Genomic DNA, 16567 nt, shown 5'->3' on the forward strand with positions numbered 1-16567 from the left:
AGATTTACTAAAGATCAAAGTGGCCGTCATTAGAGAAAATTCTCCAAAACGACAATCCGCATGGGGACATCTCCAATCTAATAGTCATAGTGGACAATTCACTAGCGAAAGAGCTCAGCGCTAGCGAAGTTTCGTGCCCTTTCACCAGGAAAATTTTCGCTCAGGCAAACAATCGTTACTCCGCAATACGTTACCCTTTTCATCAGAGTCTGTTTCCTCCCTGCAATATCTGAATTACAATCATTGGCCCTGCTCTCAAAGGGAATACATGTGCACATAGTTTTATTTATTTATATATATATATATATATATATATATATATATATATATATATATATATATAATTCCATAGTAGAAAGCACTCACGGCACACAAACCATGTGTGTCTTTAGTGCTTCCTACTATGGAATTATATTAATAATGGTGAGCACCCAGCCCTAGTGCTTTTTACGTAATAAGAATATGGCTGGTGGCATGCTGTCCCTAACATATTGCCACTTTAGGGCTTGGCCTGCTTATAGCACATAATACACGGGTGCTTATATTGCAGCAGCCAGAGTTTGAGCTGTGAAAATATATATTTTCATTTGGGTGCCGCTGTACACCACATAGTTTAGTAAATACATGCATATTGGGCATCAAAGTGTTCAGTAGATCCCTGTCATTCATATTTAGGATGTTTTATGCTGATACAATATGAAATGTGGGGCATATAATGGACTAAAATGCAAGCTTTGTGATGATTGTCAGAAATTTCATATAAACTGCTACGTTCAGCATACCTTTGCAGATTGATGTAATTACCCATTTCAGATTTGTCAGAATGTGTATTTTCTGAAAATATATGGTTTTCTAGGATCTCCATATTCTAAGGGGGTCTATGGCACATAATAAACACACCAGGTGCCTATGTTGCAATGTCAGAAGTGAAAATGTACATGCAGTATTTGCATTTAGGGGTCTCTGTATGCCAAATAGTTTGGTAAATCTATGTATATTTGGCATCAAACTGTTAAATAGACCGCTGGCATTACTATTTATGATGTTTTTCTCTTTGGTATCTAATGCTATGTGGGGGATAAGATGCTTAAAGTTGGAAGCTTTCAGGCAATTTCAACTATTTCATCAAAACCGTAAATTTTTGGAAAATATTGTGAGTAGTTGGGAGTAGAAATACATGGTTACTCATTTTGAATTTGTCTGAAAGTGTACTTTCCAAAAATATATGGTTTTGGTGGGGGTCAATGTATTTTTTTTTTTTTTTAATGCTGGGCGTTTGTGATCTTTACAAGTCAGGAATCTTCATAAAACTATACATATCTACTATTGGCATGTTAGAGACACTTGAAGCTTTCCAAAACAGTTGAACTTTTGTGCATAAAATAATTTCTCTTCTGGTATATATCCCTATATTGTAAAAAATGCCAAATTTTCATTTTTTTTGGTATTTAGAGCACTAAATCTTGTTTCAGAAGTGGAAATACACAAAAACGTATGCAGATTTAGGAAGCTCCAGATCTCCCGAAAGAAACAATGTATAGCTTTCCTAGGTGAACTAAAAATCCCCCTAGGAAATGTCCCTAATATGAGAGAGCACAAAATGTTCAAAAAATCTGGCAAATGAAATGTGAAATTTTGCTGGCACTTAAAGGGTTAAAAACAATATTTTTCACCATTCTCTTTTTATGATCAAAGCAGCTGGAGCCGTTATTACTCCACAGTGGATATATGGAATATGTATTGATGTGTGTTTTGATTGCATTTTTATAACAATAGTTAGAGGCCTGGCAAATATGAATGCTGCTGCCTGCCAAAACACAAAGTATAAATGCAAATATCGCACACTTAACATTGAAAATAAAATGTATTTTTTAATGAAATACTTACATATTTTATTTTCTAAGAAGTTGGCAGCTCATGCTGTTTAGTCAAGTTTTATCTGCCAGGTGAATCCTGTGAAGAAAAAAGTACAAGAACTGAGTAGGCAGATGTAATCTCTCTCTTAAATATTTTCTTCACTAAGTTTATACTTTTGTGTGCAAACCCAGCAACTAATATGACATTTTAGTATTTAACAGCAGTATGCCATGAAATCTGATTGGTTGCTACTGTATTGGACTGAGGCATGGGACTTGTTATCCATAATGCTTGGGACCTGGGGTTTTCCGGATAAAGGATCTTTCCATAACTTGGATCTTCATAACTTAACTCTACTATAAAACCATGTAAACATTAAATACCTCCAATATGATGTTTTGCTTTCAAAAAGGATTAATTATATCTTAGTTTGGACAAAGTGCAACGTACAGTTTTATTATTATAGAGAAAAAGGAAATCATTTTTAAAAATGTTAATTATTTGGATAAAATTGATTCTATTGGACATCTCCCATAGGGGAAAATTCACTAACATTCGTAGTTGCGCCAGACGCAACTTCGCCACGCTTCGCCAGGCGTAGTTTCGCCAGCGCTCCGCAAATTCACTAAAATCCGAAGTTGCGCACAGGGGTAGCGTAAGATTGCGAAGTTGCGCTAGCGTTGATTCGCTAAGTGAAGCGAAGTTACGCTAGCGAAGGCTAATTTGCATACGGCGCCAAATTCAAATTTCAATCGAGGAATACGTATCAGCACTACAAATGGCTAGAAAACCTTCAAAACATCAAATAAAAATTTTATTTTGCCCTACACATGTGCCCACTGTACAGGTAAGTTGCCATGAGTCAGGAAATGTAGGGGGGAAGGAGGGGAGCCCCAAAAAAGTTTTCGATCTTTTTCAGCCTATCACCCATAATGTAGAAAACACGCCAGCGTTTTTTGGGACTTAGAAAAAATGTTGACTTTTTTTGAAGCAATCCCTATCTACTCTATTGCGCTTCGCCTGGTCTGAGGTGGCGAAGGAAGTCTAGCGTAAAAGGTAGCGTTCAGTACACTGCGCGCGTTAGTGAATTTGCATAGTTACGTCCGTAGCGAAAATTCGCCAGGCATAAGGGTGCGAAGTAACACTAGCGAATCTACGCCAGCGTTCGTTAATGAATCTGCGAAGTAACGAAAATGCCAAACGCTAGCGAATTAACGCTAGCGTTCGGCGCTTCGGCGCTTCGGCGCTTCGGCGCTTAGTGAATTTGCCCCATAGACTCCAATTTAGCATGACCTTCCTGTAATTCAGAGCTTTCTGGATAATGGGTTTCCGGATAATGGATCCCATACCTGCAATATTCAATTAACCCCAGCACAGCACACTGGTCAGGACTCAGTAATACCAACTTGTATAGGAGTATCACTATAACCTTAATATAAAAACATATAGTGATATAGACAGCAAAGCTTTTTTACAGTATTAAACATAATTTGTGCTAACCTATTCAAATCTTTGGTGCATGAAATAAATTGGGATATTTTACATTGCAGCAGACAACCCTCAGCCAAAAACAGTTTAGCCCTGTAGGGTATGCAATTCAAATTTAAGGTATAAGGTAGCATACATGAGTGCTTTCCAGCTGAAGGGCCACAGGTTAGACGTAGCCCTCATAAAGAATTGAGTGGAATAAAAATGGCTCCACTGACAGCTTTGGGTGACATATTATATGTTCGGCTGTTCTGTCCTCCCTACGTATTACCCTGGGGCAGTGTGTAGTTCGACATGCAGCTAAACCTCTCCACAATTCAATAAAGAGACTGAGCTTGGAGTCTGTAGATTTTACTGGATAGGCAAGTGGAATAGATAGAAAGCTGAGTGGAGAGTTGAGTGGAGAGGTGAAACTGTAACAAATACAGAAAGCACAATAAGTATGTTTGCAATGAACAATAACATAAAACATACATGCATATAAACTGCAACATCAAAACGTTAGCTGGCATGAAATGTCGATGCAGCAATGTCTCTGGGGGTACTGGCAGCTGTGGAGGTGATTTGGTGCAACTATTTTGCATATCAAAGATGCTACCGTGAGGAGAGAATAAACTGTATGCTTCTTCCACACCATGACTGTGAAATGGAGTCCTAGCTCCCACAAGGCACTGTTTTAGGTCACATGTATGGTGGCCTGATTAGTTCAAATGCAGTTCTGCCATATGCCATGTGGAGGTGCGGAACAAATACAAGAAGTGACCTTGTGCACTTACAGCAAGTGTCCAGAGGAGGGAGCTCTGAGCAAATGAATTGTGAAATATGATAGCATGATGACAGCTTATGCTGGAGACATGACACTCCCCATCTGGTATCTATAGATGCCACCACTTTATTCCTCAGGTGATAAGTATGGTCAGTTCAGAAACTGGTCTGAGGAACAATTCTGTTTCTCTTTGTTTGGAGGTTTAGACCCCAACTTTGAGGGCTCTTCCATCCTCACTTGGAAATGTTTTGGTGACAAGACCCAAGAGCCATTCATTTCTCTGTGATTGACAGTCTTTGACGAGAACAACATCAACAGGTTTGAGGTTGGGTTTGGCAGTTTGCCATTTACAAAGTGGCTGCAATGTGGAGATACATTGCTTTCTCCATCTGTCCCAGAAGGTGTTTGCAAGATGGCTTCCTACTCTCAATAGGCCAGTTTGGTTAAGGAATGGGTGAGGCTTCCTTAAAGGAACAGTTCAGTGTGAAAATACTGAAAAAAGTGACTCCAGCCTTTATACATTACATGTTTGGCTAACTAACTATATTAGAAACATTTTTTATTTTGCACATCCTATCTATTTAGCCAGTTTTTATTTTTATACTGAACAATTCCTTTAAAGTGCTGTTTTTTGGGACAGGCTTGTTTTTGTGATGCACAAGAATGTCGGTCTTGTGAGCCAAGATGTATCTTTGGGCTGACTTGTAGCCACAGCTCGGGTTGCATGGTCTGCAGGATTGTAGTTAATATAGAGTACAGTCTCTTTGAGCTCTATGCCTGTCTCAGTTGTGATGAGCTCAGCTAGCTCTACAGCTAGAACGGCAGCACAGAGTTCTAGTCTGGGTATAGTGTGTTCAGGAATTGGTGCCATTTTTGCCTTGCCCATAACAAACCCAATGTGACATTGTCCAGAGATATCTACAGTCTTAAGGTATGCAACGGCAGCTATGGCTTTGACAGAAGTATCGGAGTTTTTGGCTTTGTACCTCTGTTGAAGGTACCAGGACGTATGGACGTGTAACACGAAGGTTGGAAAGAGTTCTGTCCACAAGTTATTTTTGTCAGGAGCCAGTGGGGTGTCCCAATCGGATGTTTCAAGGGTTAAGTCTCTTAAAAGTGCTTTACCTTGTGACAGGAGCAGTGGATCCTAAAGGATCATACAGGCTATTTATTGTGGACAGAACACCTCTGTGAGTGAAGGGTTTTTCTTCCCTGTTTACTTGGAAGGCAAAGGTATCAGACTTTAAGTCCCACAGAAGCCCAAGGCTCCGTTGCACAGGTAAAGAGTCGGCTCCCAAGTCTAAGTCTCTTAGATCATTTGAATGGTCTTGGGAGGAGAAGGCTTCCATCACTACTTTGCTGTTGGAAGCTATTTTGTGAAGCCTGAAGTTTGAGCAAGCAAGTGCTTCTTGTGCCCTTTTTAGAAGAATGTTTGCAGCCTCGTTTGAAGGTAGAGATTTTAAACAGTCATCCACATAAAAGTATTTTTCTACTAGTTGGCTGACATCTGACCCATACTGTACCTCACTTTCTTGAGCAGAGCGTCTGAGCCCGTAGATAGCAACTGCAGACGAAGGACTGTTGCCAAAGATGTGCACCCTCATACGGTACTCTGTGATGTCCTTGGAAGGATTGTTGTCTCTGAACCAGAAAAATCTCAAGAAGTTTCTGTCTGTCTCTCTATCATGAAAACAATGAAACATTTGTTGAATATCAGCAATAAAGGCAATAGAGTCTTTGCCGAAATGAAGGAGTACTCCCAGAAGTTTGTTATTGAGGTCAGGGCCTGTTAGGAGAACGTCATTTAGGGAAACACCTTTGAATTTGGCACTGGAATCAAAGACCACTCTAATCTGTCCTGGTTTCTTTGGGTGGTATACCCCAAATATTGGTAGGTACTAGCACTCCTCTGAGTCTCTGATGATGGGTGCTATCTCTGCACGACTATTTTTGGAATATTTTCCCCATGAAAGAAAAGAAGTGATCTTCTTTGAAAGTTGCGTCTGAGAGAAGAGAAACGTTTAAGGGCTTCCTCTCTGTTTTTAGGTAGGTGTTCTCTCAGAGGCCTAAAAGGTAGAGGGGCGACCCAACTGTTTGAATCGTTTTTAACTAGTTCTTGTTCCATTATTTTTAGAAAGAGTTTATCCTCAATAGACATTGCCAATTGGTTATCATCTTTTGTTCTCTGGAACACTGTGCATCCCAAATGATCTTGATCACTATCGCAGGTGAGATTATCATCGGAGATGTTTGGGGGGTGTGTACCAGTCTGGTGCTGTAAGGTTTTTCCATTATTAGGAACTGGTTGTGCCATGGTGGAAAAAATGGAGGGGCGTGCATTTTCTAGTGTGTTTGTCAGCATGCTGTTTATGCAGACTGGTTTGTGTACACTTCCAAGGCAAGCATCTCCTATTATGACCCATCCGAAGTCTAGCTTCTGGGCATAAGGTGCATTGTGAGGGTCATTGATCTGGTCCCTTGCTTTGTGGACCCGTAGCATATCCCTCCCAAGGAGAAGCAATATCTGAGCCTTAGGATCAAGTTTGGGGATTAAGTGCATTATACATTTCAAGTGTACATGGTGATTAGCTATGTGTGGTGTAGGGATTTCAGATCTATTATCGGGAATCTGGTTGCATTCGATTATAGTTGGTAAGGGTAGGCATACCTTTCCATCTATGGACTCCACTCAGTAGCCAGATGCCCTTCTTCCTGCTGTCTCGACAACTCCTGCACATGTTTTTTAGAGAGTAAGGAGTGCTTGGGCCCTTGACATTAAATGCATCAAAGAATGCTGGGCAGGCTAAAGATATGTTGCTCTGGTCATCCAGGATTGCATAGAGCTTAATGCCTTTATCTGTTTGGCCTGTCGGGTATACTCTCACCAAGCAAATTTTGGAACAGGATCTGCCGCCTATGGCACCATTGCAGATTTCTGTGCATTGGGAAGTGATCTCTGAGGTGTTTGTGGCACTGTTGTCTTCCTCCCTGCCACTTGTAGCAGATGTTGTTTTCCTTTAGGTAGGCTTTGCAGTCCTCTATGGACTTCTCTCTGAAGGCTCTGCATTTCAGAAGAGGGTGAGGCCTTTGGTGTAAAGGGCACTGCTTACCAGGGTATTTGTTCCTTGTCTCCTCGTGAGGAGTAAGGTTCTGCAGATCTTTGAAAAAAATCTAAAGAGGAAGCATTAGTTTTGTGTTACTGCTGCTTTGCGAATATTAGGTACTGAAGGGGTGGCATGTGGCAAAGTGAAATCAAAACTGGGGTCATTTCTCATCTTGGCTTATTGGTATACAAAGTCCATGAATACAGTGACGGGAGGAAATGGGACATTGTGCACTTCTTTAATTTTGACTCTTGTAAGTTGTAGGGCTGTATTTGCACTATGGCTGTGTCAAGGAATGCAAGTCCAGGTAAGTCCCCTTCGGCTTTGGCTACCTGTAGTTCCATTAACAGGTTAGCTTAGTTGCCTAAGTTTTTGGTAACCTTTGTTAGATATTTTAGGGAAGTCATCAATTCTTTTGAAAAGTGCATTCTCTTCTAGGTATTGGCAAATTTGACCCGTTTCATTTCGGCAAAAATTCACTGCGGGCGAAATGTCGCCGATGACCATTAAAGTCTATGGGCGTAATTTTTTTTGACGCACAACGCCACACAAGCCTATGGGCGTCATTTTTGCGGCGAAACAAGGCAAAAAAATTGCCCATCCCTATTCTCTACTACCTCTGCTGAGCCATAAGTCTGTGCCATATAATTCTCATACCAGTCTCTGGGTGGTTTATGTTGATCACCCTGATTCTTTTGGCATGCTCTGCAGACTTGGTACCTAGGTATTTGATTAGGAGGTCTATTTTCTCGCTATATGAAAAGTCTAAGCCTTTGATAGTGTTTTGAAAGGAGGATCGCCAGGCTCTGAAGCCTTCTGGGTGGTCGTTGAACTTTTCAAGTCCTTTTATGATTAGCTTGTGCCATGCAAAGAACTTGGCAAAGTCCATTGTGACCTGGTTAGTACCAGGGTAAGCGGGTGGATGAGTGTAATATTGAGAAGGTGTAGTGTAATCATACCTGTCTGGTCTGTGACATACTACTTTAACATATCAGAGGAAGCTGGTGCAGGGTTAACCCTAGGCTTGGGTATATCTGGCTGAAGTGGGTGCTGTAAGTAGGATCACTTTGCTCAGCGTGGTCTCTTTGATGCAATTGCAGATTGTTGACGACTTTTGGAAGTGTATGGCATCCTTGGTCTGGCTCAGGGGCAGCATGTTGGCCTAGTTGTTGTGCTGAAAGAGAATCTGTGTCCTGCTTGGAGTGCTGGTGGACGTACTCCCTAGTGCGCTGTAGTGGGTCATGGGGTTCAGTCTCAAGATCGGGTGCCTTGCTGTGTCTCTCTTACTCTCAGGATACACAATCATCTCTAGAGCTTCTGCTTCTGCTATGGCCGCTGCAGCTTCCCTTTATATGGCCAGATTTTCTAGGTGTGCTCTCTCTGCTTTCCTTTATGCTTCTAAGCGTGCACTCTCTGCTTCTAAGCATGCACTCTTTACCTTTGCCTTCATTTCCCTCTCTGCAAAGGCGGCACGGGCCTTCGCTGCTTCTGCTGTTGCGTGGGCAATGGTGGCTGCATTAGTAACAGATCAGCATTGAGAGGAGCCTGAAACCTGGGATCTGGTCACATACGAGGGTGTCCATTTCTGGGACATTATGACTGCTGGGTAATTGACTTAATAGCAGTGTCTGTATCCGGATCACTATAATATGCTGTTGTCTGCGCTTGCAGCGTAGTTGGTTTAATCACTTGTGTGGCAATGCTGTTTTACTGCGCATGCAGTGAGTTATAGTTCAATCCGCCTCTGAGGCAGCCATTGTTTCACTGCTTGCAGTGAGTTATAGTTTGAGCTACCTGCTTGGTAGCCACTGTTTAACTGCTTGCAGTGAGTTGCAGTTTATCCCGCCGATAAGGCAGCTGTTGTTTCACTGTTCTGTCCTCCCTACGTATTACCCTTGGGCAGTGTGTAGTTCGACATGCAGCTAAACCTCCCCACAATCCAATAAAGAGTCTGAGCTTGGAGTCTGTAGATTTTACTAGATAGGCAAGTGGAATAGATAGAAAGCTTAGTGGAGAGTTGAGTGGAGAGGTGAAACTGTAACAAATACAGAAAGCACAATAAGTGTGTTTGCAATGAACAATAACATAAAACATACATGCATATAAACTGCAAAATCAAAACGTTAGCTGGCATGAAATGTCTATGCAGCAATGTCTCTGGGGGTGCTGGCAGCTGTGGAGGTGATTTGGTGCAACTATTTTGCTTACCAACAATGCTACCATGAGGAGAGAATAAACTGAATGCTTCTTCCACACCATAAGCTGTAAAATGGAGTCCTAGCTCCCACAAGGCACTGTTTTAGGTCACATGTTGGGAGTATGGTGGCCTGATTACTTCAAATGCAGTTCTGCCATAAGCCATGTGAAGGTGGAGAACAAATACAGGAAGTGACCTTGTGTGCTTACAGCAAGTGTCCATAGGAGGGAGCTCTAAGCAAATGAATTGTGAAATATGATAGCATGATGACAGCTTATGCTGGAGACATGACATCGGCAATGGGCCATATATTAATAAAATTATTATATTTAATAACTGGACCACTGTATGGAAATTATGTATATTAAAATGTAAAATGCTGGCCTATACAAATCTATGTTAGTGCCTTAGCAGAATGTGCAGAGAAAACTAAATTTCCCTAAAGTCATACAGTGTAATGTAAAATCTAATTGTATGACATGTTATTATATTGATGGTATTTTTAGTAGTACCATTTTGACCTCGTGTAAGACAAAACTCAGTAAAGGAAAACCTTTAGTAATAGTCAGGCAATTTATTCATACAGAATACAACATAACAGTTTTGTCTGGGTAAGCTGTTGGAGTAACACACAGAATGTCACCCAAGGACTCACCAAAGACACACCTCTTGGTCCAAGTGTTATATAGCTTTCAGAAGGCATTTACAGTAATTGTGACAAGGGGTACATGGAAATACCATACATGGTCTGGCGAGGAGACTTACTATTATATACATTTATACATTCCTGTAAGATGTGCAGTTTTGCAACATAAGAGTTTTCTGGTTCCAACTGTCCACAGCCTCGTAGACATCTGTTGGCTAAACATAGCCATTGTGGTAAAGCCAGTAATTGAGCAGCACTTCTGCGAAAGAGGCCCCAAGAGACATGCTGACACTATGCTGACACTCTGGAATCTAAGTAACAGAGTAGAGATCATTTATTTGTATGGCCTAGTATAAGTTATATGAGTGACCATTGTCCGCAGTTGACCATTAGCCCTTATAGTCCATCCTGCCTTGGGCCCTATAGCGTTATGGCGTCATAGAGGGCGGGGGGTAACAAATATCAGCCCTCTAACACTAGCCATTCGTCCATCATAGGAAATAGACCGTTCCAGGTATAAAAGATATAAAATATATAAACAATATGTAGCTAAATAAACTGTTTCATGTGACTTAGTTACCATGCACTAATGTCTATGTGCATCCTGCTATGACTTCTGGGGTATTTATACATGGAATTGCCACTGTGCCATCCTGCTGTGAGTAATTGGGTATTGTACATGAAATAGTCACTGTGCCATCCTGCTATGAGTCCTGGGATATTTATACATGGAATTGCCCCTGTGCCAGCTTGCTATGAATTCTGGGGTATTTATACATTGAATTGCCACTGTGCCATCCTGCTGTGAGTTCTGAGATATTTATACATGGTATTGCCACTGTGCCATCCTGTTATGAGTTCTGGGGTATTTATAAATGAAATTGCCACTGTGCCATCCTGCTATGAGGTATGGGGTATTAATATATGCAATTGCCACTGTGCCATCTTGCTGTGAGGTATGGGGTATTAATATATGCAATTGCCACTATGCCATCTTGCTGTGAGTTCTGGGGTATTTATACATAAAATAGTCTCTGTGCAATCCTGCGATGAATCCTGGGGTATTTATACATGGAATTACCACTGTGCCATTTTTCAAAAGAAAAGAAATAGATAGTAAGAGCCCCTGTACTCTCAAATGAATTAACTAACTTATCTAAATTATATAGTGAACCAATGAGTCGATAATTATAAAGTGCTTGTGCTAATAAGAAAGATTTGCTTTTTGCCTTGACAAAGCTTTTTAGCAAAACGCGTTGGCAGAGCCTCTCTTCACAATAATATTTTTATTTTATTTAATGGTTGCTTAGATTCTAAATAATCCTTTTTAACTGAATTTGGGTACTCATAGTCTGGTCCAGGGAACCGCATTCAATTTCTTCATTCTCTGTTGTTCATATGGCACTGGTGGATTTGTGGTTTTTTAGACTTTAGCTCTCTAAGAGATAGGGCATGTAATATACAAGACCACAGTCCTCAGTGTACTACTTTCCCCCCGTGTGGGGTCCCAGGGCTTAGAAAATAATAGGCAGCAGTTTCTTTGGGACTTCTCCACCTCTACACTATTTTCCTTTTCCTACTCAAACTTCCTTGAATGTTGGTCCTGGTTCCTTTTTTTGTAAAACTATATTATTAATGAATTACCTTGTGATTTTATAATGCACTAGCACTTGCATGAATTAATTATTTTGAACCACACTCAGTTGGCAACTGAGTAACGGTTGAGCACTTGCACTTTATAATTTATTGGAATCTTGAATCTATTGCTTATAGATTAAGTATATAAATCAACAAGTTGGCACTGGCTATTTTTAATACACAGAAAAAGCAACTTTATGCTTCTCTGAACTTGTTGTTCTGTTATCTATTTAAAGCCTATCAAAAGGCTTTAATCAATCAAGCAAATCTTTCTTATTAGCACAAGCACTTTATAATTATCGACTCATTGGTTCACTATATAATTTAGATAAGTTAGTTAATTCATTTGAGAGTACAGGGGCTCTTACTATCTTTTTCTTTTCTTTTGAATAATTGGCAACAGTAATTCACGCCTCCTATCCTCCACAAGGTAACATTTAAACCTAAAGGACTGCCTTTCTTCCTTGTCACTGTGCCATTTTGCTATGAATTCTGGGGTATTTATACATTGAATTGCCACTGTGCCATCCTGCTGTGAGTTCTGAGATATTTATACATGGAATTGCCACTGTGCCATCCTGTTATGAGTTCTGGGGTATTTATAAATAAAATTGCCACTGTGCCATCCTGCTATGAGGTATGGGGTATTAATATATGCAATTGCCACTGTGCCATCTTGCTGTGAGTTCTGGAGTATTTATACATACAATAGTCTCTGTGCCATCCTGCGATGAATCCTGGGGTATTTATACATGGAATTACCACTGTGCCATTTTGCTATGAATTCTGGGGTATTTATACATGGAATTGCCACTGTGCCATCCTGTTATGAATTCTGGGGTATTTATACATGGAATTGCCACTGTGCTATCCTGCTATGAGTTTTGGGGTATTTATACATGCAGTTGCTACTGTGCCATACTGCTGTGAGTTCTGGGGGTATTTATACATGAAATAGTTTCTGTGCCATCCTGCTGTGGGTTATAGGTGTATTTATATATGAAATTGCCTCTGTGCTTTTCTGCTATGAGTTCTGTGGGTATTTGTACATGTAATTGCCACTGTGTAATCTGTCTGTGAGTTCTGGGGGTATTATATGTGGAGTTCTGGAGGAATAAACAAAATGGGCACTCTGTTCATTTATATATTTATATTTTATATATTTACTGATAGTGTATCTGTAACATGGGGAGTAGTTTATTAGCAGGTACTCTTACTGGCATATTTGGAGTTAATGGAGTGCTTATTGGACATTTTTCAGTGATCATATTGGCATGATGGAGTGCTTATTGGTCATATCTAAAGTGATTCTAATGGTACAGTTGGGGTTAATAAGATGATTATCCATTTTCTATAGTAGTTATACTGGCATACCTACGGTTATATGCCATTATCTATTTTACTTAAGGATTTACATCTGGGTTTTCTTTTAGTAAAAAGGAGTGTGGCCATACCATGGGTGAGGCTTTAAAAAATGTTGCTGGGATGGTAGGGGCCCATCATGTGGATCTTTGCCCAGGGCCCATCAAGTGCTTAAAACAGCTATGACTAATGGAACTAGTAACACCATAAAGTCAACAATTTATTCTTTTTTTTAAAAGTTTTTTACTTCTAAAGGTTATAGGTATAATTTACAATGGACACAAATACTGCAACAAAGTGAGCAAAATCGTACAAAATCGTACTGGTCAGTAAAAATTATTAACATAAAAAAGTACTTGCATCCAGAGTGATGCTGTGCTGTGCATCTTGCATCATTGGTGAGCAGCCAGTGAAGGAACTCCTGTCCCTACCACCTACCATAGGTGAGTTGGTACTATTTTAGTGACACAATCTTCTTTCCTTTCTCAGATATTCAATGGCGGCTGGTCTGACTCTGCGATGTCCATATGAACAGCAGAGCAAAAAATGTAAATTTTACTTTGTGTGCACAGCCCAAAGCTGGAGCAAAGATCCAGAGAGAAAATAAGATGGAGGAGGGGGTCTGATTTATCCAATTATAAACACTGGGGGTGCCTAACAAATTGGCACCCCCCCCCCCCCATTGTTTAACCTTTCCTTCCAAAGAGTTAAGTGAGAAAATGAAAGAACAATGCCACTGGCCAAGTAATTTTATAAAAGTCAAAGAACTCCAAGGTGAATTCTGATAGCCTTTTAAATTCTAATAGGTTGTGTATCATTTTTTTTATAATCTACAAATGTTAATTTATGACAAAGCCTACAAGCTTCGTTACTGGTTCTGCCTTCTTCCTCATCGTGCTGCTAGCTCCCCCCAGCACCCTTACTGTTACTGTATATGCTTAAAGGAGAACTAAACCCCCCAATAAGAAAAGCCGCTACCTACTACCCTAGATAATCACCTGCTCCCCCCTCTCATAGTTTATTACCCCTGAAAGTATCCTAAATACATTGCTCATGTATCGGTGCAGAGTAAGGGCTGCGGAGCTCATGGATGCCATCTTCTGGATCTTCGGTCTTCATCTATAGGGGTGCGCTGTATTTGTGCATGAGCAGTCTTCCAATTCATAGAAACTGTGTGCCAAAAGTGCTGTGAATTGCCAAAAGGATGGAAGAGGACCTGAAGAGGACTAAAGATCCTGACAGTGGCGCCCATGAGCTCTGCTGGGCTTACTCTGCACCGATATGTGAGCAATGTATTCGGGACACTTTCAGGGGTAATGAACTATGCTGGGGAAAAGCAGGGTGGGGGGAATATCTAGGGTAGTAGGTAGGGACTTAACTTATTGGAGGGTTTAGTTCTCCTTTAAATGCCACTACCAAATACCCCTTTAACTGATTGCTGCTTTCACTTTATCTCTAGACAGCGGTGCTTCGCCAATGAGGCGAGTTGAGGCTGTCGCCACAGGCGGCAGCGCCCCACTAGGTACCAGGGGCAGTAAAATGCTGCTCCTGGTACTTTAATAGCGAATTTTCCTGGGGAGGGGGGAGGCAGCAGCAACTGCTGCTGCCTCAGGTGATGGAGGGGCCAGGATCGCCCCTGTCTCTAGACATCAGACCAGTCACCTCTCCAGTTCCTTAAGTATATGTACCACTCCCAAGACCCAGCATAGAATACATTAAATTAAATATATCCTAAATTGCTGAATGAATTTCTGAACTCTCAATATCCACATCAATATCCACAATAAGATCAAATAATAAGAAAGATCAAATCACCAGTGGTTTGTTATAAATGTCTTGCACTGAAATAAATATAACCACCTCTTTGAATTAAATGCATAGTGCACCAAAGAACAAAACTAGAATTGTCCATAAATGACTTATTACATAAGAAAACCAACCAACACGAGGCATTGATTTTATTTTAGAAGCAATCCTGAGCAGATCTTTCTATGGCATAATCCAACCCGTAGGAAGCAGCTGTGATGTGATGTGCAGTCACACCCCTCACCTGCATCACATAGGAGCAGCAGCAATGTTGTTTTTGCTCTACAGTTAGTAACACTTTAGCATAAGAATGCACAAATCAGGGATGGCAGTTACTCTATTATGCATTAACACAGGTGCATAGTGAGACAGTACTAACACAACACAAGCCTTTTAACTCTTTTCACCACTACTTTGGGCACTATTATGACTTATTGGTCTAATATCAATGCATTTGTATGATGCTGTTGGAGCACATTGGCAATTATTATTGCAGTGTTAACCAGTGTAACCTGAAGCATTAGTGTAATGACCCCCTTTTTGTTGTATTAATTTATTGTTTGGCTGTACAGTGCTACATATACAAGTAGCGCTATATAAATAAAAATATACATACACACACAACAAACTGTAAGCTTTACCTTTAATATTTGAGCATATGGTGTTTGAAGTTGTTAATATCAGTTTTTAGCTACTACTATTACTATGACTCTGCCTCATATTTGTTTTCTCTCTTAAGGTGTCTATAAAAAGACTGGCTATCCATTGTTGACTAATGGCCCAGGGGTCAAATGGACCGATACCATATAACCGGCCAGCCGTACATTCTGTTGTACTGCAGGAAGTGAAAAGGAATTGAGACCTCATAAATTCTTCACCTTCTGATTCACCGCATACCCACTGCTGTGGTCCAAAGGCAGATGAAATATACGGATTGGACAGGTCATCAGAAGTATGGCAGGATCAAAGGATGCTCTGTTAAACTGACCATGAACTGACATAGAGTACATGGCCAGTCGGGCTTTATGGTAAGAGCTTATTTAACATCTATTGAGGTGGTGTGAAGTACTTGATGGATGCAATATAATTTAAGCCCCGTTTTTTTTTTTTTTCCTGTGTTCGTACAAGCAATTAAAATGTTTCAGACCTCTAAATATCTTTAACTTGTACCATTCACAGTTGAATGTACTAAGACAGAAGTCTGGCAAACCTGGACTGTATATTTTCTTCCTTTTTACAATTTCAGGAAGTAAAAACTTGGATTTCACTGCATGTACATGATTTTATTGCACATATCTAATAGACTTTTATTACTTTAATACATTTTTTAAGACCGTTTTCTAGTAGCCAATTATAAATGTACTTTACTTGTCACATTTTAAACCTCTAATTTGCAAGTCCAAAACCATTTCGACTCGTTCTCCTAAAGCAGCATTCACGATAATAGCTCAAATTTTCTGACAGCGCTTATGTTTATTGGATCTTTGCCCATATAGTCTCCATTCCTAAAGACTTCAAAGACAAAGCATATTATGACACCAATGATGAATTCAAAGAAGATGGCTTTAGCATCACTCTGGTCAAGTGCTGCCAGAAAGGGATCCTTTTTTTTTCTTGTACTCTGGTGATAACATGACTTTAAAATCTGGAGGCTGTTTTCAGTTACCTCCAAAGAATTAAAGTAAATTTACTTATAATGTACT

Source organism: Xenopus laevis, chromosome 2L (genome assembly GCF_017654675.1).
Source record: "Xenopus laevis strain J_2021 chromosome 2L, Xenopus_laevis_v10.1, whole genome shotgun sequence".
NCBI lineage: Eukaryota > Metazoa > Chordata > Amphibia > Anura > Pipidae > Xenopus > Xenopus laevis.